General features: G+C 47.6%; 1 protein-coding gene and 1 long non-coding RNA gene across 5 annotated transcripts in view; one reads left to right on the top strand and one right to left on the bottom strand.

Moving 5' to 3' along the window:
- Positions 1–25,947, top strand: part of Btbd11 (BTB domain containing 11) — a 271,122-nt gene that overhangs the window by 182,314 nt on the left and 62,861 nt on the right. The gene's annotated exons all lie outside the window — the stretch shown is intronic.
- On the bottom strand, positions 565–24,103 carry LOC121143335. The gene is made up of 4 exons (XR_005880554.1): positions 24,022–24,103; positions 16,350–16,468; positions 9,759–9,847; positions 565–1,280 (listed from the first exon to the last, which is right to left on the bottom strand). It is a non-coding gene; the product is annotated as an uncharacterized LOC121143335 (long non-coding RNA).

The following is a 25,947-nucleotide window of genomic DNA, read 5'->3' as shown; positions in this document are numbered from 1 at the left end:
CAAAAACTAAAGTAGATGTTAACATTTTTTACAGTCATGATAGCTTTCATCTTCTGGAAATCTTACAGCGTGGTGAGTCAGGTGGGTACCAGCTAGGAATCCCAGCCCGGCTTCACAGTTCTGAGAGTGTGAACAAGTGATTTCACCCCCTTCAGTCTCCTTTTGTCATCTTTAACATGAGAAAGGCCCCTGCTCATGGGACAGGTACAAGCAGTGAGTTAGATGTCAGAGCTGAGACACCCAAGGCAAGCCTGGCATAAGAACGGCCTTCACCACTGCCACTACCAAATAGGAAGCTGCTATCATACATTTTCTCCTCTACAATGTTCATATCATTGCCCCCACAGACGCTCGTGAGTGGCTCTTCCCACAAGAACACCTCTCATACTGGCTCCCTCTTCTTGAAAATTATTTGGGTAGGACTGTGGTGTGTGTGTGTGTGTGTAGTGTGTATGTGTGTGGTGTGTGTGGTGTGGATATGCTATGTATGTGTGTGGTGTGTATGTGTGTTAGTGTGGGATATGCATGAGGTATGTGTGGTGTGTGTGGTATGGATATGCTATGTATGTGTGTGGTATATGTGTGTGTGTGTGTGTGTGTGTGTGTGTGTGTGTGTGTTTTCTAGACCATTAGCTCACAGGACTGATACAGTTCTTTCCATGCCATCAAAGAGAGAACTCAGTAAAACATGGATTCTTTCATATCTCATACTGTCTCTAGTCCAGAGTCTGTTTTGACTGAAATGCTAAGAAGTAGACCACAGATGCTATTTTCTGTGTCACATGGACCAGTCCCCCAGTTGCTACATTGTTCTGATTTATTCATTTGTTCTTTGTGGTAATTTGAAGAAGCTTAGCCTGAATATAAAATCACTGTAGCCTATGTTCTATCAGGAGCTATTAGAGGCTATTTGAGCATGATGGGTGTGTCCCCTTGTTAAAATTTAGACAGATTTTTGTGATATTTACATTAAGCTATTTGTTTTCCAAACAGTAGTGGTATGTTCCAACATCTTAGTATTGAGGTGAGGCTGAGCTACTTTTTAAAATAAACCCTCTTATGTTGAGGACAAGTCCCCTGAGTCATTGTCTTTGCTGGAAATATCAGTGATTCCTCGATGTATTTGGCCACGGATGAATTCACTCATTTGTTGTCACAATGTAAAAAATAGGAGGATGAATAGAAATGCTTTGTGGCCTTAAGTAGATGGTGCTGTCAGGGAGGGACACCAAACAGCTTCCCTGGGAAGAGTAGGCACAGGTCTGCCTGCCCCAGTCTTTCTGAAAAAAAAAAAAAAAACAAAGCAGAATTGATTCAATCAGCATTATCTCTCACCTCTTCAGCAAGCAGAATTTACAAACAAATGTGGCAGAATGCCTTCTGGGTGGAATCTCAGCCACAACCACAATTATCACTCATTCATCAACTGCCAAGTGTTTGAGGAAAACTAATGGTGTGTAACAAAGCAGCCTTACCGCTCAGGAGAGTTTACACTTGAAGAAACAGAGTTCATAAAACAAACATACCAGAACCTTAGAGATTAATATCACCCAGTTATATTTTCCTAGATCCTCACTTGGCCAAGAGGTCACCTCCACCATCACTTCTTAATGCACTTTCACCTATGGGGTGAGCAAGGCTCCTATTTCAACAACCTCCCAGGACTTTCCTAGGCTCATGGGAAGCATCCAGAAGGCTGGAAGTAAATCTTCTGCAGGATGCTTCCTTGCCTAAGCAGGGGGACTGCTTAAAGTAAAATGAAGCCTCTGAGAGGCTGGGCATGGGCTCACACACTCTGCCCTCTTCTGTGTGAGAAGTTGACCTTGGATTAATTCTCTAGCTCTGTTCCCCTGGTAACTTGATTTTAAAAAATTGTAGTGTCAACTGGGTTACTAGGCAACACTGTGCACCATCAAAATGGCCACATGTTGATAAATTACATCTGCCCTGATGGAACTAGAAATGTTTGACAAGGACCCAGAAATTTAGCATTTCCTCAATTCTCTGACTCTTGTAACCATCTTTTGAAGGAACCTTGGTGGCTAATCTATGAGATTCTTCCAGGAGATATGGGATTTTTAAGTCAGAGAAATTCGCACAATTATTCAGGCATAGTTGTGTCCCATACCTGAGTGTCCCCTGGACAGATGGTAAGGGCTCCTAGAGTCCCACCAAATGGGACATGGGGCGCTGGCCTGCTGTGCCAAGTGAGGTCCAGGTGAGCCAACCTCCAAAGCTTCTGATGGCCACTGGAGCCAGAGAGCCAGACCTCTGGGCTCACAACAAACAGTAGTATCCAAGTGACACCCAGGCCTGCACCAGTGGAGGTGACAGAGACACCTGACTTCAGGCACTGCTGCTCCTAGAAGACTTCTGATACCATTGCCCAGAGAGGGGAGGTCTCTGCCATCACTCTTGTCAGCTAGATATGACACCTGTCACACTGTTTCAGATCATATGGCTGTCCCTTTGCAGGGAAATCTGGGAAAAGGCATTTGTGGCTTGGGAAACCATAGCACAGCCTGGGAATTCTCAAACCTGGGAATTCTAGCTCTGGTTCTTAGGAGTCAAAACATCCCCCACTACACACTTCTACTTTGCTGTTTTTAAATAATAATAATACACTCATACTTAACTTCATAGTGCAGTACTTTTGACCACATTGGACAAGCAAGTCATAACCATCTGGCTTACACTCTCACAGCTGAGAACCAAGATATTGTTTCACAGCCTGGAAGCCTTGAAAGCCAAAAAGAGAATGAAAGAGGTAGCTCTGGCCACCTGAGCTAGGATTGAAACACCTCTTCTCAGAGAAAAGGCACCACCTCCTTTCAAAGAGAGGATCACGTTTTGGTCCCTGAATGTCCAGCCCGGAGCTGGTGGGTCCAGATGAACGCAGAAGGGTCCTGCCTGCTACACAGCCATCGGCGGGGGAATTAGTTATTTGTCTTGTTCCTGTGACAAATATGTTTGACAAGAGCAACTTAAGCCAGGAAGGATTTATTTTGGCTCACTGTTTGAGAGCAAGGGGGTCATGAAGCAAGAGCAGCAGACAGATGGTCAACCACATCACAACCAGGGGGCAGAGAGGGTTCAGTCTAGAACCCCGCCCAGCAAACAGTGGTACCCACAGTTTGGGCGGGTTTTCCCACCTCAGTTAACCTAATCAGATATCCCCTCACAGACATGCCCAGAGATTTGTTTCTGTGGTGATTAGAAATCCCATCAAGTTAACAGCTAAAAGTAGCTATTACAGTGGGTTGTTTTGAAATTGGCCCTGATCTCAACCACCATTCAAATGATTTGTAATGAAGAAAACATGCATGCCAAACTTGAAATAATTGATGTTAGGGGGCAAAGTTTTATAATGTGATATGATTACAACTTGAACATAGATGCAACTTGCTTTTACTAGCCAGGGGGAAAATTATTCTAATCCCGGTAAATGTCAGTCTGTAAGTTCTAAAGTTCATGAGTGATCCAGCAGGTCAACATGGTGCGTATATTAGTAGAAGCTGCTCCATGGGCCAAATCTGGCCCAGTGCCTAGTTTTGAAAATACAGTTTTACGGGGCACAGCCACACTCATGCGCTTACATTTATTTACATGGAAGCTTTTGAGCCGAGGTAGAGTTGACTCCTAGTGACAAATATTTGAATGTTCATAAAACTGAAAGTAGTAATTGGCCCTTTCTAGAAAATACAGAAGTGCTGACCTTAATGTGGATTGTAACTGTCACTTTAAAAAATTCACATTGAATTTTAAATACCACTGTATTCTTCATAAGGTAAGGCATACATGTTCATAAAGCTTTCTCTCTAGTCCTGGCTGGAGTTAATTAGCTTGCCCAGGGGATGCAGCTGAAGGGAGGACTTGAACCCTTGGAGTGAATATGTGTTCATATTCACTAGGCTGTCTTTGTGTTAACAGATGATAGATTTTTATAAATAACATTGAAAACCTCTTCTTAAATCCTTAGAATCTTTTGTGATCTTTATGGGTGTTTACATGTCATAAGGTGAATATATTTTAAGTGGAATATGATGAGTACCAAAAAGCTAGCTGTGAGGAAGAAACTCCGCAAAACCAGAGGCACTCAAGCCCTGTGACTGCAGACAAAGGTGTTTAGGTTGCTTCCTAACACAGAGAGGCGGGGACCAAACAGAACCCGCCATTGCACTGGTCCCGTTGGCTGATTGACCCCTGAAAGTATGGGTTTTCCAAGAACGGCTCTGCCGCTGGGCTTGGGATTAAAGTCAAGTGATGTTCTGCAGTAGGTGGAGCTCGCTTGCTTCATCCATGTTGAAGAGCACTAAGGCCCAGCAGGATCTGTCATATTCACAGAGAACTTGCAAGGTGGTGCCTCAGTTTCTTTGCCCATGCCTACCCTCCACTGGGAATACTCTCTCCCCTCTATGCCGCCAGCTGGGGCCATTCTTAGTTTGTCCTTCAAGGTTAATCGTGGGCATCACCTCTTGTACCTACCCTTCCCTCCCACCTGACTGTGCTAAGTAACCAGAATCTAGCTGAGTGCATAGTGTAGCGTAGCATAGCACAGCACAGCGTAGCACAGCACAGCATAAGCACCGAATGTTTGCAGGACCGAATGGGGCTTCACTTAACACTGAGAGTATCGGGTGCTGTCAGAGCCCACCCCGGCAGCCCCCAGCTTCATACCAGCTCTAGGACTCACATGCTCCATACTCTCCAGGCCCGTTTCCTCAACTGTCAGCCAGAAATGACTGCTACTTCCTCAGCCATTTGGGCGACTGCTGAACTCACACACATGCCTCATGCTGTCACTGACACTCACAGATGCCATTCTTCACCCTGAAATCCAGGCTGGCCTCCCTTGGATCTTTCCTAAGTTCCTTGGGTGCACACCCAGTCCTCACGTGATCACCCTGAGGCAGGATCTGTGTCACCTCCTCCTTCCACCTGGCAGGTGCAGCCAGGTGAGCTCAGGGCCCGTGGTCACAGGTACATGGGCGTGTCTGAGTGAGTCCTGGGTAGAGAATGTGTCAGGACAAAGAGGCTGGTCTGTTCAGGGGAGTGTCTGGAGACACAACAACAGACTGGGCCGGAGGGAGACCCCCTGCCGTTAGTGAAGATCAGGAAGGACCAATGAGCAGGGAGGTGACGCTGGCGTGAGATACTGTCATTTAATCAGCACCTGCTCTGTGCTGGCGTGGACACAGTGTAGTGTAACCCCACGTTCCTGTGGCAGACAAAACGAATTAGGCTAGTAGTAAGAAAAATCACTCTTATTCAAGGTCTATCCAACATCGTAGCCCACTCAGACCATATCTGAGCACTTTACAAACCTGATGGGGAATAATGAATCTACTCGCAAGATGCAGTGAGGTTTCCATCCATGTGCACACCCGTTAAACAGGGGAAGCATGCTTGGGGCATTCTCTAATCCCAGAGCTGCAGGACTGAGACTGAGATCCTGACTTCCACACTCATTAGCTGAGTGATCTTGGACAAGTGATGCAACCATTCTGAGCCTCGATTTCCTGGAAACTACTTCAGGGGTGCACATGAGGCCTTGTGAATTGATGCATTCAGCACGTTAAAGGTCTCTGTGCACATTAGAAACAATGGCCATCATCACTTTGCTGCAGTGGTGTCTATTACGTGGGCTTGGTACAGGCTAAGGATTGGGATCTTCATAAAATGTAGACTCTATTCATTAGTCCTGAAGGCGGACCCTACACATTTTCTGTCTACCTAGCTCCCAGGTGAAGTTGTTGGGGCCTGGACAGCACTGTAACAAAGTATTACCATTTTTTCTTTGTTTTGCTTTTGTTCAAAGTTTATACCAACCTCCATTTTTTAAAGCCACATACAGACAAGAAATAAGCCTTTGTGGTGACTGCATCACTGTGGTAGGGGCTCATTTGCTCTTTGGTGCCTAAGAGCCATCCCCGTGGAGGCTGGCTGCAGCCTCCGTTTTCCTTACCCAGAAGCTCTCTGCAGTCTACCTAAACAAATGGGATGTGGAATTGTCCCGACATGGCCAGCCCACAGCATGCCCAGCTGTGGAGCCACCACCAAAGCATAGCTCCGGATTTAACCATCACCCGCTGCTTCCCCAAGGTGGCCCAGCGCCTCTGCACACCTCAAGTCTGCAAATAAAAGCACAGCTGTGCAAAGAAGAGGCAAGGCAATATTTGGCAGGGGCCATCCTCGGGGACATCATCCAGGCAATCGGGACTTCACCAGCATCTGTGCTGTTGACACCTGCAGCCTCGGGACTTGTTAAACAGCTTTGGCTGAGTTACTTAGGGAATTTACCTAGGAAGGGGACAGCTTGTGTCCACAGGTGACAAGCTGAGGAGCAGACTCAGACTGAAGGACAGCACCCTCCCCCAGCATGCAGGTGTAGCCTGTCTGCCAACAGGTACCACATTTGTTCCTCTCAGTGGCCAGGTCTCTTCTGGGTCTGCCCCCACTGGATATGACAGCAAGCTCATGGGGTCAGGCACCAACTTCTCCTTGCTTTGTAGGAAGGGAAAAGTACTTTACTCTGTGTGTGTGTGTGTGTGTGTGTGTGTGTGTGTGTAGAGGTCGGAGGACAATGGCTGTGGTCATTCCTCAGTCACCATTGCTCATGTGCTATCCACTTTATAGGTTTGTTCATTCATTTCAGTCCTTCGTTTATTTGTTTGGGGATAGGATCTCTCACCAAGTAGTCCAGGCTTGCTGGCTAGTGAGCTAGAGGATCCTCCTGCCTCTGCCTCCCAGCACTGAGTTACAAGCACACACTGCTATGGTTGGGTATTTTTATACTTGGGTTCCAAGCCTCGAACTCAGGACCTCATGCTTGCAAAGGCCAGGGCTTTATCAACTGAACTGACTCTCCAGCCCATGAAACCTTCCTTTTATAACACACAGAATCGAAGATTACAGCTGCCCAGCCCACTACAATAATCTCTCCCCATGAGTGAGTGTTTAAATTTAAATGAAAAAGAACCAAACCAAACTACAGAGTCAGTTCCCCACCACACCAGGAGCCCAGCCCCCTTTCAGATGCTCAGCAGAGCTGGGTGGCCTCATGGGGAACTGACAGGTCTGTGATATCAGGGACCATGACATCTCCATCATCGTAGACTCAAGGCAAGCAGCATTTCGGGACAGCAGCCAACCTAACGTAGACACTCCCTCTGTTCCATTGTCTGGTATGGCTTATGCCATACCGTGCTGTCCTTATTCCTATGGCTCTGTAGTATAATCTGAAGATATGTTGTGATAGTATTGCTCTCTTTGACTGGAACTACTTCGCTCCTCAGAATTCAAATGAATTTTGGGATTTTTTTCTACCTTGGTGTAGAATACCCTTTGAATTTTAATGAGTATTGTGTTAACTCTGTAGACTGCTGTTATTTTTGCAGAGCTGCACTTGTAGGAGGCAGCCATCAGGGGCCCGGAGACTGAAATCGAGTTCTCCCACATTCAACCAAATGCTTTTTTGTTGTTGTTGTTTTGTTTTTTTTTACGAGACAGGGCTTTTCTGTATTGTTTTGGAGGCTGTCGGACCAGACCAGCCTTGAACTCACAGAGATCCGCCTGCCTCTGCCTCCCGAGTGCTGGGATTAAAGGCGTGCGACACCACCGCCTGGCTTTGATACTGGGCTCTACCCCAACCCTCTTTTCTCTTTTCACTTTTCACTTTGATACATTTTGAGACAGTGTCTTATTCTGTTGCCCAGAGCTAGCCTTGAACTCGTGATCCTTCTGCCTTAGCCCCCTGAGTCTTCCAGGCCCGACTTAGAGCAGCACTCCCTAAAGTGCCCATTTCAACATGGCCCTGCCATAAGGGCAGTGGGTGCCTCGGTGGGTCTCCACGGGAGCCGCTGAAGCCTCTCGTAGTCATCATTCCCTTTGCTCTCCCTATCTGGCGGAAGAGTTTTAGCCTGAGAGGACATTCCCTTTGCCTGTGTCACACAGCGGGTGAGGAGCCTCTCTGGGACACGGGCGGGAGGCATGGCCTCTGCCAGCGCATGCCGTGCCTGGGGCCGAGAAGCTGGAGCAGGTGGGAAGCCTGGCACCCACAGGGAGAGTAGTCTCGTTCTTTCTCACTGTGCTTCCCTTCCGTCTTCCCGTTCTTTCTCACTGTGCTTCCCTTCCGTCTTCCCGTTCTTTCTCACTGTGCTTCCCTTCCGTCTTCCCTTCTCGTGTTTTCCCTGCCTGGGGCCAACTGGTAACAAATGGAACAAAGATTGCATCCTACTTGACTACAATGTTTAAACCTCAGAGAAACGTGTTGATTTCATAAATTTCTATAAAGGTAAACAGAGTCCACCCCTCAGGTTTGACTTGTAATTGACACATGATAACCACACAGCCTCCTGAAACACAGTGTGCTGTTTTGTTCCATAGGCCAGTAAATCAGGCTTGTGAGCATAACTATCACCCCAATGTTTGCCATTTCTTTGTAGTGGGAATGTTTAAAAGGCTCCTTCGACATTTTGAGGCATAGACAACACTATTATCAGCAACAGTCTCATGCTCAGTAGATAAAAATCCATTCCTCTTTCTCCCTCTAACTCTGCCCTTGCCAACAGACCTCTGCCCACCTCAACCACTATGTGGATGTGCCTCACAGGAGAGTGGTACCTCAACACTGTTTGAGCATCTCATGTTTCAGTCTATGTAAACATTTTCATCACTTTTACTTACTCTGAAGTGTCTGATTCGTTATTCACTTACCAGTCAGTCAGCTGTGTCCGTCCAGTGTCTCTGTGAGTTTTGTAGCACTGGAAGCCAACGGTCCTCCCACCGTTAGACAGTGCGAGAGCACTCTAAGGCTTTGAAGAATGAATTCAGATATCCTTCATGATCACCCCACAAGACATGTGTGATTAGCATGGTCTGAATTTTATAGATGGAGGTGAGGCAGGGAAGAGAAGCAGATGGCTCAAGCCTACAAGGCCCCAGAGTGACAGCTCAGTCAGCAGCCGAGTCCAGAACCATGGGACTGAACTGTGAACTAACTGTGTGCAGTCCCTGAGCAGAAGGGAGGGGACAAAGGGACCTCGCATGGCTCTGTTCAGCACCACCGGAAGGGGAGGGCACAGAGTGTCGACAGAGGCTAGACAAGTTGTCTGTGGTCATGAGGATGGTTTTTGAGTAGGACTTTGTAAGCTGGATCAAATTGTGCCATTGCATGGCAAATGCCAGGAGGTAATCCAGGGATGGAACCCCTGGCCCTAGATTTAAGAAGCCTAAAGATTCGTTGTGGGAGGCAAAGGCCAACCCTGGAGAACCCGTGCTGGATCCTGGAGACCCTCCTTCAGTGATTTGCAGAGGAACAGCTGTTTCACCATTAAAATGTTCAAATGCTTCTCTACCGGTTGATAAAGCCCCTTGTGACCCACCCCACAGTGTGTCCTGGACACAGTTGGGGTCTGGTCTTGCAGTGGGCCTGGGAGGCCCTGTCTGTACTGAGGGGACAGGGTAGACTGCTGCTTGGTGGGAGTTTAATACTTAGAATGCCATCCATGGGATTAAAAAAGAGCAAAGATTATGCCCTCCAGTGTGGCTTCTGTCTTTATGCCTCTGATGGGGGACTAGGGATGAAGATAGGAGGCCCTGGTGTGGGGGGAGCAGAATTCAGAGCCTTGCACCCCTGGAGGTGCTCCTGCACCCTGTCCTCTCCCGCAGGCTCTGTGCTGTTGCCTCTGAGGCCTGAGAAAGCCTCTGCTCTCCGTGGAGCCTTCGCTGGGGAGCTAGAACAGCTGTGGAGTGCTCACCTGTGCCAGGCCCAGGAAAGCGCCTGTCAGAATTTCTCCACTTGGACTTCAGGGTCATGCTCTGGGATAGGATTTGTCTTCATATTTTCCTAAGAAAGCAGAGAGTGAAAAATTCAAGGCCTTGCCCAAGGTCACAGAGCCCTATTTGTGACTGGAGGGAAGCTGCCTGCCTGCACTCCGTGATCCCAGATTTCCTCGTGTCCTCCTGACACCCTCTGTAGCTCTGACACCACAGGTTGATGCCCCATGCCTGGGTCTGCTGCCACTGCACCGAACTCCTTGCAGGCAGAGCTGAGGGTTGTCCGTCTCTCACTCATCATGGTTCCAAGTAGGTTAGAGAGTTAGGCCAGCCTGGGACACAGCACCAAGGTAAAGCATAGAACTATGAAGGAATCAGCTTCCCTGACAGAGCTGGCCTCCCTCTCCTCAGTGGCCCGAAGGCAAGATGCTTGATCTGCCTGGAACAGACAGCTTTTTACTGCCCTGTGTTTGGATCCTGGAACACACAGGGAAAATGTCAAAAATTTAAAAAGGACCTAAGTGCAAATTAGCTCAGATGCTTCCCAGTGAGAACTGAGAGTCAGCCCAGCACGGTGAGTTCAGCAGGCAGGTCCACAGACCCAAGCAACCCTAGAACCGGTGCCCCACAGGCCAAATTTCCACTCTTCTCTCCCCCACCCCCAGTTTTTTGAAGTATGCTATCCTGCAGCCCAGGTTGGCCTCAAACTCGGGATATAGCAGAGGGTGTCCTTGAACTCCTGATTCTCTTGCTTCCATCTCTGACGCACTGAGATTGCATGAGGGCACTACCGTACCCAGCATCAAACTGCATCCTCATACACACTGCAAACACTGCAACACTAGCCTCACCCACAGGCCCCAGGTGACCACTCCTCCCAGTAGTGACGGAGGTCAGGCCAGTGCTGGGTGTCATGCATGCATGGTGGGACTAGCCGAAACCGGAACAGTACACCTGGTCCTCTGCCCACAAGATGTATTCCTGAGTGTTGCGCCCTTCAAAGGCTGGCTCCACACAGAGCCGCCACACAGAGCCACCATGCAGAGCCGCCACGCTTGTCCAGTTTCTTGAGTTTTATTGATTTAATCATCCAACCTTCTTCCATCTTGTTCTCCTCGTATGTTGTGTTGTTTTACAGTTGCAATGTAAAGGAAGATAAATTCAAATTTTTACAGTTATTCTTTCCTGAAAAGGTATATAAGCTCGTTTTTTTAAACTATTATAAAATGCAGAAAAACATGAGAAGGAAAACTATAATTATCTACATCTTCTCATGGGGGGGTTTGTTGTTGTTCTTGAATACAAATAGTTCAAGTTTTAAAATATTTGTGCTGTGTATATAACTTTATATCCCTTTTATGTCACTTAATAGTGTCCCATAAGCCTTGCTTGGTGCTGTAGAACATACATGCACATCATTTTTAATGGCTGTGATATATTCCATCTTCTGAATGCACTGTTATTTGCCTAATGTTTCCCCAATTGCTGGTCATTTGGATTGTTTCCAATTTGCGAATTGCTGTTCTTTGAAAACTACCCACCATGGCGCGACTAAAGCATCTACGGAGAGAGTGGATATAAAGAGTCTGCTTGGAGGAGAGCAATTGAAAGATAATTCACAGGGCCTCTGATGGCCAATGTGAGTGAGAAATTGGCCGAGAAGCCCAGCCCTTCCCCCAAAAGGAGCCTTGCCCAATCGGCCTCCTACTTCCTTCTTCGGGAAGCAGGCCTTGTGGGAAAGGAATGGCAACTTCCAGGCCTGCAAGCTTTCTTCCCACAATCGGGCCTCCCCACCCATCTTTCAGGGTTGTTCTACAAAGAAGCACATCTCCGAAGCACCAGAAAGCAAGCGTCGGCCTTGTTTTTACAGAAAGGGCATTGCACATGCGCCCGGCTGAGCCTTCGGGGTGTCCGGTTGTGTGTGCTTCTTTGTAACTGTGGATTTCAGGTCTGTGCTCTGGGCATGTTTTCCCTGTGTATAATAAACTCTGTCCAGACAGGCTTCCTCTCTTGACTGAGAAATTCGGTCAAGGTTCAGCCAGTCAAGCCCTGGCAGACCCAGGAATTTGGGCTAAGAGGCTAGAAAAGCAGGCAGCTGTCTTCCCAGGCTTCCCTGCGTCTCACTGCCAAGTTCGGTGTGCAAGGCTGGAGGGAGCCTTCCAGTCCATGTCACACAGAAACCCCACCCTCACGTGGCTGCTCCCCAGACCCCGGGCCCCGGGGCGTGGGTGGAAATCTTCCGTGAGCAGAGAAGGGAGCCAGTCCGCAGTGAGACGGAGGGCATGCTCGGAACGCAAAGCCGTGTCTGGGAACTGCCCGGCCCTGGAATCCAGTGCAACTACAGGAACGGGTGGCAGGTGACACTGGGTTCTGCAGCTTGTTCTGGCTCTCTGCCTCCTGTGTTGGTGGCCGCTTATGCCTCAGCCACTAAGTGCTGACCTGCCCTCACCGTCGTGCAGGCATAATCAATGACGTTCAGACTCCTTGCCATTGAAACGGATTTTAAGTCAATACTGAATGGCTACACTAACCTCCTGGGTAGCTCAAACACTGAGGACTGGACCTTGAACCCTGGAGTCCTCGGTGAGATTCGGCCCCAGATCCTCCCTCCAAGGGGACTGCTAATAAGCAGAGAACCAGTCAGTACTGAGACAGTTCCAAACCGCTCTCCATATTCACGGATTTTCTAACTTAGGTCCAATGTCTCCCAACTTCTTACCCCTCAAGTACTCCACAGAATCCCCTGAATGCCCTGTCTTCTCCTATGTCACCCCTCTGCCTATGCCCTGTGGGTAAACACCCCCCCTTCCCACAGGCTCAGGGCCACCCTCTCAGCTGTGGCTGATGTCAAAACACCAGCATCATCTCAGAATGCCGTCTGCTCCGGGCCATAAAGCTTCTAGATTGTGGCTTTCTTTCCTTGTGCTTCCCACACTAGAGCAGAAGCTCCCGAATGTTGTCAAGTGCAGAAGGACTCTGCGCCATCACCAAGTGCAGAAGTTGGTGCCCAGGAGAAGTTTGTTTTGCATTCACCCATTCAGTAGACAAGTAATAAGCAGCTACTGGGCCAGGCAAAATGCCGGCCCTCACTGGCTTCAAATCCTACCAAGAGACAAGGAAGGGTGACAGCAAGCCGGGGAAGTGAGCAAAGACCCTGGGGCCGGAGCATGCTGGGCAAACACAAGGACCAGCCAGGAGGCCAGGGAGGCTGGGCAAGTGCAAGGACCAGCCAGGAGGCCAAGGAGGCTGGGGCAGAGCGAACGGGAGGGCGGGAGGAGCTGGAATCCAAGGTGGACAGGTCAGACGCGCAAAGGAGCTTGGGTTCTTCTGAGCCCAGTGACGGTCTGTATCATTGACTTCCTGAGGATGAGGGGATTGAACTAAGACGCCTTAGGTGTCTCTGGGTAAGGAAGCAGTCGGTTTTGGAAGCAGGCACTGCCCTAGTCTGTCCTTATTACCTAAAATCACACAAGATTTGTAATCGGTCCCTTGAGCAACTTCACAACCCGCTTCATCGTGAGTCTGGTCCTTCCAGGTATCACAGAGCCTTGGCGTTTATTCCAAAGCTTCTCGCCAGTGCCCCTTGCCAGCTGCTCCCCTGCACCAGCGGCCGTGAGGCGGCGGAGCTGGCTCAGGGGCATTTGGCTTCTGAGGAACAGAGGCCAACACCAGCCTGCTGCTTCTACTTCACTTTTGTCTTTCAAGGTCTAATGTCGGGGACGGGTGTGGTCACTGGAATTTAGGGTCCTAGGTCTGACTTTTAACCTACTTTTCACCCAAGTCTGGCTCTCATTAATTCCTAGTGATGTGGAATTAATTCCTTTATTGCAACTGGGAAGATCGCGTCTGGCTATTTTTATCATCTTTATAAGCAAATACCACGAAGCACCCCCCAGAGTAAAGCAGGAAAGCCACAGCATTCAAGCAGAGCACATTTGCAGACTTAAGTAATATATTCCACTGCGTGACATTCCAGGGGAGATGTGAGCAGGCATCCATTCACCCCGGGTAGGGCCCCATGACAGACCAAAGAGCCAATTATACTCAAGTCTCACTTCATGAGCCAGGGACTTTATTGGGATCACTTCCAGGAGCACGGGTGACCTGGTGGGAAACCAGGCTAGCATGGAAGGCACTCTGAGAAGCTGCCTCCCTGAGCTCATTGCCCAGTCTGAGGCAGCGCCACTGAAGACACCTCCTTTCCCAGACAGTTCTTTGTTAGCGGCAGTGGTGATGGTGATGGTGGTTTCGTTTGTTTGTTTGTTTGTGTGTGTGTGTGTTCTGATTTCATAATGTTAAGGAGGGGCCTCGACCTTGTAACTTTGCAGCTTTCAGGGCTTCGTAGATTTTTTTAGCTTCTTGATTCCCATGTGTCTCCCCTTCCCTCCTGGAGGCTGTGATATTTGATCTGGAAGAACAATATGTCCACTGATTCCACTAACAAATATTTATTTATCCATTCTAAGGACTTCTGGACGCCCTGTTATACAGCTGCTAGTGAGGAGGACTACCCCGCGTGGTGGTGGTGCTCCTGTGGAAGGATTGGAGGGTGCGGACCTAATGCCCTCGTCAGTGTGTAGTACAGACAGAAATGAAGCTGAGGAGATGCTCAGTGAGCTGTGTGTCTCTGTGTGAGAACCTGAGCTTGAACGCTAGGACCCACATGAAGAAAAATGGTTTTGAAGACAATACAGAGGTCTGGTCAAAAGTGAGTCTATCCTGGGCCAGCAAGATGGTTCACTGGGTAATGCCACTAGCTGCTAACTAGGCCTGAGTTCAATCCCTGGGACCCACGTGGTAGAAGGAGTGAACCAATTCCCACAAGTTGTCCCATGACCTTCATATACCTATACACACACACAATAATAATAATAATAATAATAATAAATTTAAAAAGTAATAAAAAGTTAATTGATCTACCTGATATTAGGAAGAAGGAGGGGTTTGGTAGAAGAAGGAGTAAGATACATATGTTATACATATATTATATGTTTCATATATATGAAGTTGTGACCATAAAAATAATTTTTAAATGCAATAATAGCCATTTTACTTAGATAACTGAATTTAGTAGTGAATCTTAAAAGTTCCAGAGACATTTCTTTTACATGCTAGAGTGCCGGAGGATAATTGCTGTCTTTGAGCTGTGTGGAAATGCTAAGGTTAACGCAATCACCGGAGTCTTCACCCAGATTTGCTTCCTGTAGCAAGAATGATGAAGACTCAAGCACTGGTTCTCTTGAGGTGTCTCAGGACAGTTGATAACACAGCTTGAGACTGTTCTTGAGAGCTACCTACCATATTCTTTGCCTCTCAATTTTTTATTTTTATTCATTTTTTGACTTGGTAAAGATTTACATTTGAGAAATAAATATGTTTTCTGAACATATAAATAATGGCAATCACCCTTCTCTGGCCCTTGCGCTAGAAGAAAATTAACTGCTGTTCATATGCTTGCTTTGCAAGTAGGTTCTGCTGAAACAGGACATCTGCAGATAGTGCTTCATTTTCTAGAATTAATTCAAGTACGGATTAGCTTGTTTTTGTGCCAGACGATCTCATTTCTATACTTTTTAAAAGACCGATGCCTGTTAGTACAGTCACACGTCTCAGATCTGAGCTGGAGATTGTGTGACTTAGGCTGGGCCATTTAGCCTCTGTGACTGCATCCTGCGTTTTTTGTACTTTCTAAGTCTCTCCACCCCAAGACCATAGCTGTCTCGTGTAACTGCCTTTGGGTAGACTCAAACAATATACACAACAGAGGTCTAAATACAGAAGGCAGTCCTGACTAGCATTCACTATTGTCTCAGCTAACCCCAGGTTGTGACAGAGGTCTGAATACAGAAGGCAGTCCTGACTAGCATTCACTATTGCCTCAGCTAACCCCCAGGTTGTGACTTGTATGTAGACTTCCGCTAGAATAATGCATGTGACATGGAAGGCTCTGTCAGACAGGAGCACAGGCAGCATTTGCTCTTCCCTATCCAAGCCCACCCTGTGACCCCATGACCCCTGCTCACACTTGATGACAGACTGTTCCAACACCTTCTTTAATCCCATCTCCACTTACTACTTTTTGGGGACAACCTTGAATCACCTACTGGATTTCCCAGGAAGCAGCTGACTGCTGTGCCGATTTCCTGTTGGATGTGTCAGCATTCCACAGAGTCTCCCCTTCCTATGTGGAGTTCCCAGTTCTGGAACCTCACTGTGTGCCTGCCCATGATAAGATAAACTACTCAACCCGAATACCACAAAGTAACCTAAACTGTCCCAAACCTTGATGACTGAGATGGCTTTTCTTCATTGCTGACTCCTATTGTACATTCTTACCCAAAAATGGAAACATCCTCATCTTAAATCCCAAATTTCCTTAGCATATGTAGGTGTGCTTATTGGAACCCAAGCTTAGCAGCAAGGAAGACTGGATCAGGTCTCAGTTACGCTGCTGCAGAAAAGACTTTAATGGTCCTTCACTGTGGTCCAACCACTAACTCAAAGTGACTAGAAGCAAGGAGAATAACCTCTATTCCCTTCCTTGCATCAGACAGGCAGGCATGAGAACTTACCAGCACTGGAACCCCTGCTCCTGCAGGAAGCCTTGCGACTCGTTCAAATATACCGTAGTGATGCTCCAGCCCTTCTGCTGCATCGGGCAGTAAGTCCTATTTCTGTCAGTGTCAACGAGCTTACAGTATTGGAAAATGGAAAGAATTATTTGTATTAAAGATGACTCTATTTATACATTAAAAATAGGGTATAGTGCTGGACTCAGGCTTTGGTGGCTCTATAGGTTCTAGTCCAACCATCTGTTGTAAACCCAAGTCTCCTTCCCAAGGGATTGCTCAGCTCCAGCCCTCAAGGCCCCAATTTTCAGGCTCCTTTGCTGGAAGGTGCCTAGAACAGGATCTACTCCCTGGAGTGCACAAACCTTCCCCTCATGGCTCGCCCAGGATAGTTAGACATAGCTCTGCACGGCCCAAAGCATCCATACCTCAATGAACATCTTTCTTTTGCCAGGCCAGACTTGGAAAACCTAATTGTTCCTTTCCTGAATTTGCAAGAACTCAGAGGTTCTTATATCCATGTGACCGGAAAGTTTTTGCAGTCCCAGATTGAAACACCAGAGCTGTTTGGCTGCACATCCTGCATACTTGGGGACATCTGTCAATTTAACTGAACACTTGTTTAACACCTATGTCTGTGAAATCTCATCCCAAGCATTCAAGAAAAGTTTGGGGAGAAGTGGAGCCCATGATGAGCAAGCATGGTGAGCCCACCCTAGAGATGCCCTTCTTAGAGACCTGCATGGCAGAGTCCTCATCCAGGCCTGAAATAGTGTGGAAGGCCTCGACTTGAAACCTCACTACTCCAAAAAGGAAGAGTGGTTTCTGGTCACCCCCGTGAAAACACAGTTCCTGTGTGTAGCACTGGAGCAGGAAGGTAGCAAAAGCCAGCCCACAAGCCCGTGCCCAGAAGATATAGGTCAGTGTGCCAGGATATGGGGGGGGGGGGAAGAAGGGTGCCTAGACATGAGATTGTAGGATCAGACTTAAGCAATTGAAGGTTCAATATGACACGTTCCAATGTTGAATAGAGACTATGTAGTGAAACCAAGAGGCTAGGAGTCAAGAAACACAATGAGCAGTCGGGTGTTGGTGGCGCACGCCTTTAGTCCCAGCACTCGGGAGGCAGAGGCAGGCGGATCTCTGTGAATTCAAGGCCAGCCTGGTTTCCAGAGAGAGTTCCAGGACAGCTTCTAAAGCAATAAGAGAAACTCTGTCTCGAAAAACCAAAAGAAAAAAAAAAAAAGAAAAAGAAAAAGAAACACAATGAGAAGCTGGCATTAGGGACTGGTGGGAAAACATGCCATCCCAGAGAGCACAGAGCTCATGCAAATAGGGGGCCCCCTTTAGGCAGGTTGTGGTACTGCTATAGTCATGGCCAAAGTACTTGGTGGTAGAATCCTCATCTTGTGGGTGGTTAACTGTTTTTTATGATTCTAGTATGTGTGAGGGTTTGGGACAACTTTTTATGTTTTTATTAGCACGTATTAATTACACATCATAGTGGGCTCTTTTTACGCACGTGTATGATGTGCTTTGACCATGTTCATTACCAGCCCATTGCTCCTTTCCTGCCCCTGACATGCTGATCCCTCCTCTTCCCCTAGTAAGTCCATAGCCATGTTGATGGCGTGTTCAGCCCTGGTGCAGGTGAGGATGAATGAACTCTTGAAGACAGTCCCGCATCTGCTCTCTCACTTTTCACATGAGAAAGGCTCCTGAGGCCTGGGCGTTGGGTGACACCTGGCCTGCTCGCTCCTTCGCATACGTCCTTTTCAGACCGGTTCCATCACCTCAGACACGCTACGGGCTGCTTTCCCACCCGCACCCCTCCCCAGCCCCGATGGGTAACACTGGGAGTCCTCCGTCCGACCGCCCAGCTCCTCAGAGGAGCAGTTTGATGACAGAGACAGGGTGTCCCTGGAGTCCCAGCCAGTCATGGGGGCCTTTCCTGCCCAGAACCACTGTCCCACTGAAAAAGTAGCCCCCTGGCTGAAGTTGTGTGTTGCCTTTCTGAGTTCCGTCCCCTCAGCCCATGCCTAGACTGAATGCACGGGCCACATGTTGTCCAAGAAGCAAACCACAGGGCATTCTCTTCTCATAGACCCATCAGTCTACTCAAGGGCCACACAGCTGTTTCCTGCAGGGGCAACACGGTGTCTCCCCTCTCACTTCTGGGGTTTTGGCACCTCGTGGGGGACTTCTCTTCCCCTCCTTCCTGTGCACTCTTGTTTAATTTTTCTCCCTAATTTTTCTCACTGCCATTGGCTGCCTCATTCTACATTGTGATAGCTTGGCTTTTATCATCAACCCAGTTAGTGTTAGGGCTTCAATTCATCTGAACCCCATGATGTCTCCTCAGTCATCCATCCTTTCTGGCTAAGTCAGTTCTGGGAAGGACATGAGCTAGACTCATACACACACACACACACACACACACACACACACACACAGGGGAGATACACACATACACAGAGAAAGAGAGAGGGAGAGAGAGGGTGTCGTTTAGAACACAGAAGATGAGTGATCAATCAGAAAAAAATCTCTGAGATTTCTGGCCACCAAGGCAAACTGGGAAATATACAACATATTCTTGTCATCTTATTTAAACACACAGTCATACACACAGAGAAAAACACACTATTATGTGTATAAAGTAAGCTCTTCACTTTGGGTGTCAGAACTTAGCCATTCAGTCCAGGACTGGTAGCCTCAGACCTTCCTGGTGGCCTGAATCCCATGACCCAGTCAAGGAGTGGGCCCAGGGAAATAAGCACATGGTGCCCAGAGCATCCAGGGTCATGGTCACAAGTGTAAAGTTATGACAGCATGTGTTATATAAAAACGGGGTTCTGCCTAATGCACAGACAAAGGGTTCATGACCTTTACCTCCTGAAGTGAGACTTGGGGTTGCTGTGATCCAGCCTCCTTTGATGAGCAACCAGAGTCCATGTGCTCAGTGTCCTGGTCAGTGTGGCATTGATCTTTTGAGAAGCACTAGAAAGATGACTCACCCATGGACTATGATTTCTAGTCTTGCAATCACACCCCAGCTCCGCCTAACAGCTGTGCCAGCCCATGCCCATTGAGACTCACCCCACACCAGCACACTCATTTGCAAATCAGGGAGAGCAATCATCATTCCCCTCTGCTATCTCTGTGATTAAATGAAACCGTGTGCAGGGAGCCAGTGTGCACCAAGCCTGGAGCATCAGAAGCACTCAAGACACAGAGGATGGGGCTGGAGGAACGAAGCCAGGGGTAGGAGCATTTGTTGACCTCACAATCACTTGTGATCTAATTCCAGGGGATCCTGTGTCCTCTTCCGGGTTTTGTGGGTACCGGACATGCATGAGGTACACGTGCATATATGCAGGCAAACACTCATTCATATTAAAAACAAAACAAAAATGGAAAGTGCTAACAACTCATGGTTATGACAAAGGTGGTGGTGGTGGTGGGGACGGTGGGGACAGCGATGGCAGTGGTGATGAAGGTGATGGTGATGAGAGCCATGGTGATGATGAAGATGATGGTTATGGTGGTGGTGGTGGTCATGGTGATGATGTCGTTGACGATGGTGGTTGTAGTGGTGGTGATGATTTTAGTAATAGCAATATTCGTGATCATGAAAAGACAGAGTCAAAGTGTAGTAGCATAATGGTGATGTGACCCTCCTCTCATCACCTCAGTCTGTCTGAAATCTCCCTGGCCCAAAAGAGATCTTGAGTTTGCATTGTCCAGAGGGCAGCCACCACCTGTATGTGTGCTTGGCAGTCACACGTGGCCAGAGGCTGCCACATTGGACAGCACAGATAGTCAGCAGCACACAAAGTTTCAGTGACCAGATTTCTGCTGGAAGCTGTCCTCATGGGTTTTCTTTCTGAGTTCTTCATCTCAATAGTTTTGGTTTTCTTTCCTTCAAAATGTCATGCTATGATTTTAAGCTGCACAAGCTAATAACAGAGCCTGTTCCAAGCCTGCTTCTGACTCCACATCAGCTTTCCTGTGGTAGCATTGGGGGCTGTGCAATCCATTCCCCTTGCCTTGCTGTGTCTGTGTGCCTGTGTGTCTGTGTGTCTGTGTCTGTGTGTGTGTCTGTGTATGTGTGTCTGTGTCTGTGTGTCTGTGTATGTGTGTCTGTGTCTGTGTGTCTGTGTATGTGTGTCTGTGTATGTGTGTCTGTGTATGTGTGTCTGTGTGTCTGTGTGTCTGTGTCTGTGTCTGTGTGTCTGTGTGTGTGTCTGTGTGTCTGTGTGTCTGTGTCTGTGTGTCTGTGTCTGTGTGTCTGTGTATGTGTGTCTGTGTATGTGTCTGTGTCTGTGTGTCTGTGTATGTGTGTGTCTGTGTGTCTGTGTCTGTGTGTCTGTGTGTGTGTCTGTGTCTGTGTGTCTGTGTGTGTCTGTGTGTCTGTGTGTCTATGTGTGTGTCTGTGTGTCTGTGTATGTATGTCTGTGTATGTGTGTCTGTGTGTCTGTGTCTGTGTGTGTCTGTGTGTCTGTGTCTGTGTGTCTGTGTGTGTGTCTGTGTGTCTGTGTGGGGGGGGTGTTGACGAGCACAGAGCTGGTGGCTCCCCATTTCTGAAGTTGTGTCTTTTCCCCAGAGTCATTTATGTTCCAGGCCCTATCATCTGCCTTTAGGTAGTGATGAAGTTCTCATCACAGAGCCCCACATCCTGGAGAACAGAGGTACACTCTGGTTTGCTTATGGAGCTGGGGGGGGGTCTGTGAGTCAGGCTTCCAACAGGTCAGAGCTACTGCTAGAAAGGCCAGAGGCCTCAGCCTGTGGCAGGCATGAGAAAAGGCCTACGAGATTAACTAAGAAGCAGGGGACCGGTATCTGTAGATGGGACTCCGTTAAGGATTTCAGCATAGACAGATGTGCCTGGACTATGGGGATAGGCACTAAGTAAACCTATAAGGGAGAATTTAGCATGAATTCTACTTGTTCTTAATACTAGAAACCTGGAGCTAAGCGATCAGAGAAGCAAAGCAGCCAGCCACTTGCTCTTACCTCTATCTCAGAGAAAAGGGGCAATCCTGTCCTCAGACGGCCTCCTCAGACTGCATCCTTAGATTGCTTCAGTCTGCCGTCTCAGACTGTCATGAGCTCCTGTCTCCTCCTGCCTTGTATCTCTCTGCCCAGCCATATCCCTTCCTGTCTCTACCTCCTTAGTGTTGGGATTAAAGGCGTGTCACTCCAAGTACTCGGATCACTTTTGTGAGGGCTCTGTTTCTCTTTTAGAATGGATCAATTTCATATAGCACAGGGTGGCCTTGAACTAACAGAGATCCATCTGCCCCTGTCTCCCAAGTGCTGGGATTAAAGGTGTGGCCACCACCGCATGGCCTCTATGGCTGACTAGTGTGGCTAGCTCTGCACTCTGGTCTTCAGGCAAGCTTTATTTGTTAGATCATAAACAAAATATTACCACAGGAGAAGAAAGATTGGCCCATTTAGAAGCTATGTGGAGACAGAAAGAGGACATGATGTATCGCATGCCATGGGATGACAGCAGCCACCAAATGTGAGTAAGGAAAGAAATGAACTCCCATGTATCTACAGGGGCAAAAGAGGGCTGCTGACACCTTCATTGGAGACTGCCAGCCTTCAGAACTATGGGGAATACACATTTGCTGTTTTAAATTACCAAGCTGATGATAGATAGCATCTGCAACATTCCTGAGACCCCAGTGTGCCCAATGAATGGTCACAGGCCATAGCCAGGCATATTCATTGGACCACCAGGTAGCTTGGAGGTCCTCAAAGATAGAGAACTAGATGGAATCTATAAGCCAACATGCTAGGAAGATTGTGACTTCTTAATTTTGCTCCCACTCATTCATATAAGAGAGACAGAAAGCCAGGAGGTGCATGCCTTTAATCCAAGCACTTGGGAGGCAGAGGCAGGTGGAGGCCAGCTGGGTCTACATAGCCAGTCCAGGGGCAGCCAGGGGTACACAGAGAAGTCTCTCTCAAAACACTGAGAAAGAGAGAGAGGTAGGCTGAGTGCTTCAGTGCTGCAGGGATGGACACAAAGGCAGAGACTCGGGTTGTGAGATGATATGGAAATGAGTGATGGAGTCACACCCTGAGCAGCAGGAATAACAGGGGTAAGACAAGGACTGTTGTAGCACACACAGTTGTTCTCAAGCAAGATGGAGATCCTCTTCACACAGTATTTTTGCTTTGCCCTGCATACTACCTTAGCACTCTGTTTACAGCTCTTAAGCCTTCTAAGTCACCTTTCTCAGAATGTTGACAAGAAGGCCAGCAGCTGTACTATGGTAAGTCACACATGCCTCAGGGTACCATTAGCAGAAGTTATTGCCTTGCTTCATGCCCCTTAGTTCCTGTGTCATTCCAGTCGATTTATGTAATCACCGTAATTGGGCCTGACTTTCATTCTTGTCCTCTGGGCACAGAGTATCTACTTTTCCCTGAAAACATGGCCACCATACATGATGTCGTTGTTTCCTCCCGTCACGTGGTTTGTTTGCACACTTCGGATGCTGCAAAGTGGTCCTCTTCCCCCTCACACTCCCACCAGGCCTCAGACAGGTGTACATGATGATGAGGGGTCAATGATTTAAAAGTGCAGGTGCATCTGGGTACTTTAAATCTCATTGCAGGTGTGTGATGCTCAGAGTCTACCCATGAAGTAGAACCAATAACATGAAGAGAGAATGGAAGGATAGATGGGTGGAAATATCAACAGATAAATTAAAAGATGGATAGATGGATGGATGGATGGATGGATGGATGGATGGGTGGGTGGGTAGATGGGTGACAAATTAATAGGTAGACATATAGATAAAGTTAGATAATAGATGAATAGATAAAAATGGATGACCGACTAATCAGATCAACAGGGAAAATTGATATGTAGATAGATGAAGTAATAGATTCATTGACAAATCAATAGAGAGATGACACATCAGTCTGTCGGTCATACACATATCCTTTTGGTTCTGTTTCTCTGGAGACTTTGATATGCCATTCATGTCATGCACACACACACATGCACACACTCACAGGGAAGGACTTAACCGTAGGACAGGCCAGCAGGCAGAAGACCTAGAAAGAGTTGGTGATATAGCCAAGTCTAAGGGTTCAGAGGCAGAATCTCTTTGCTTCAAGACCAGTGAGACTCTCTCATGTTATGGAAGACAATTGGCTCACTGAGAATAAATAGATTTAAAGGTTAATTTTGACAATAACAAAAAGGCTATATAACTCTTTAGACTAATGTTTGGCCAAACACTATGGTACTATTATCTAGGAACTCACCGTGGCAAGTATGTCTTTAATTGTTCCTGTTCTCAGGCCAATGCTACACAGCCATGGGCTCAATAGGCTCCTCAGACATAGGATGGGTATTTGGTTCAGAATAAGTATCTCAAGTCTGATAGATTTCAGAGGATTGTTAGAAGGATAAATGAGAATCCTCGCAAGGGACAGACAGACACACACACTCACACACTTTGGTATAAAAGCAGAAGATACCAGAAATGCACTTTCCCAGCTCCCTTGAAGCTTGGAAGATTGGAAACTTAAGTTCAACCAATCCAATACATCAGCCCAACTCCTTGCATTCCAACTCTCTCCTGGGCCTGGGATCCCTTTTGAAGCTCTTATATGTGGTGCTATTTCCATACATGAGAATAGAACTCACCTTTCCTGACTTCAGAGTTGAATCATGCTGCTCCTACTCATTCAAAATGTGGTCCACAGACCAGCGAACCATCCTTCCCGGGAGCTGATTCCAAAAGAGGAATCTGGGGCCCTGCCCTAGACTCAACTGAGCTGGAATCTGCATTTCAGCAAATTCCTAGTCAGGTTCACATTTGTGTTCAAGAGACAGAGGATTCAAGCAATCTCTTTGACTCCTCCCTCTCCTGCAATGACCACTCTGTTGGCAGGCCAGCCACTCTTTGCACCACAGTAGGACTGTCACCATAGTAACCAGCAGGGCTACCTCTTTTTTGCCATCTTCCTGACTTTAGTGCCCAAAGATACAGCAAGATTGTGTGGCGATTGCTATAGAAACTAATCTATAACCCAGGAGCTGCTGTTCCTCCTTTCCCCGTACGCTGGGCTTGTGAGCTTCCTAAACCATAGCCAAACACTGAAACTCCTCTCCAGCCTGAGAAAGTCTCAGCAAATAGCAAAGACAAAAAGGCTTAAAGGACAGCTGTAGCAACCACAGATGTTTGTGAAGGCAGGAGCAGCCCTCAGGGCAGCTCCATGTGGCAAGGCGTTTTCCTTCATCAAAGAGACGGATGAAGGAGGCTGGAGATGATGCTGATGATGGAAACAACAGCCACGATTCCTGAGTTCCTGAGTTCACATGCTGGGGTGCACACGTAATCTCATCTGATTCTGACATTAGCACTGTGTTCCCTGTGGTGGCTCTAAAAACATTGCTGCAGATGTGGAGGCTACAAACAACATGAGGGGATCCCTAGAGAGGTGAATAAGCAGGCAAAGTACTTGCCATACAGTCCTGAGGACCAGAGGTCAGATTCCCCAGAACACCCATTTAAAGAACTGGTAGGAAGCCAGATGTGGTGGCGCACGCCTTTAATCCCAGCACTCGGGAGGCAGAGGCAGGCGGATCTCTGTGTGTCCAAGACCAGCCTGGTCTACATAACAGATTCCAGGCCAGCCTGGGCTAAGCAATAAGAATAAAATTAAATAAATAAATATCTGTGTGGGCACAGTGTAGAAGGCAGGGAATTTTTAGAGCAGACTGGAGAGCTCCAGGTTCAGATTCAGCAACACACACACACACACACATGAGAGAGAGAGAGAGAGAGAGAGAGAGAGAGGTATAGACATATAGATATTTTGCCTCAACATGTGTCTGCACTCATACGCTCACACACGAGCACACATGTACTCTCACATATGTGCAGATATACACATACATATACACCACCCCTACATACATTTGCAAAAAAAAAATTCCACAGGCTTATGCCCTTAGTATTCTGGAGACCAGCTATCCCAAATCAGACGGCCTGTGGTAACGCCAGGGTGCACCCTTCTGGAAGCTCTGGGGCAGAGCCCACTCCTCCCCTCCCCAGCCTCTGGCACTCACTCCACGCATGTCCCTTTCTTTGCCCGATCCCATTGTCTTTTCTTCACGTGCCTAGTTCCCCCCCTGGCCTCCTTGCCTCCTTCTTGAGAGCACGCATGGATGCTCTTACGGTTTGGGACTCTTTTTTCCTTTTAAGACGCTTAGCTCGGCCACATGTTTGTCATATTGAAATCAAGTTCCAGTAATTCAGAAGTACACATCTTTGGGGAATGTTTTTCAGCCAACTTCTTGGGTGCTCCCTAATAGATCATTGGACATAAAAATGACATTTACAGTCTGCCCACATGTCAGTCTTGAGTTTTATCACAAAGATAACTATCTGTAGGTATATCTTTGGCTTTGAGTTCCATAAGTCCAGATTTGACTCTATGTGGAAAAATCCCATCTTCTCATATTCTAAGCCTCCTGACCCCTTAATAGGCTTTTCCACATTTCCCCTGGGTCATACATCCGACTCTTTCTCAGCTCCCAGGAAACCTAACTCTTCCAATAGAACCA

This window comes from Mesocricetus auratus, unplaced genomic scaffold, assembly GCF_017639785.1.
Source record: "Mesocricetus auratus isolate SY011 unplaced genomic scaffold, BCM_Maur_2.0 Super-Scaffold_100011, whole genome shotgun sequence".
Taxonomy (NCBI): Eukaryota; Metazoa; Chordata; class Mammalia; order Rodentia; family Cricetidae; genus Mesocricetus; species Mesocricetus auratus.
Note: the sequence above shows the minus strand (reverse complement) of the source record. Positions and strands in the feature narration are given on the sequence as shown.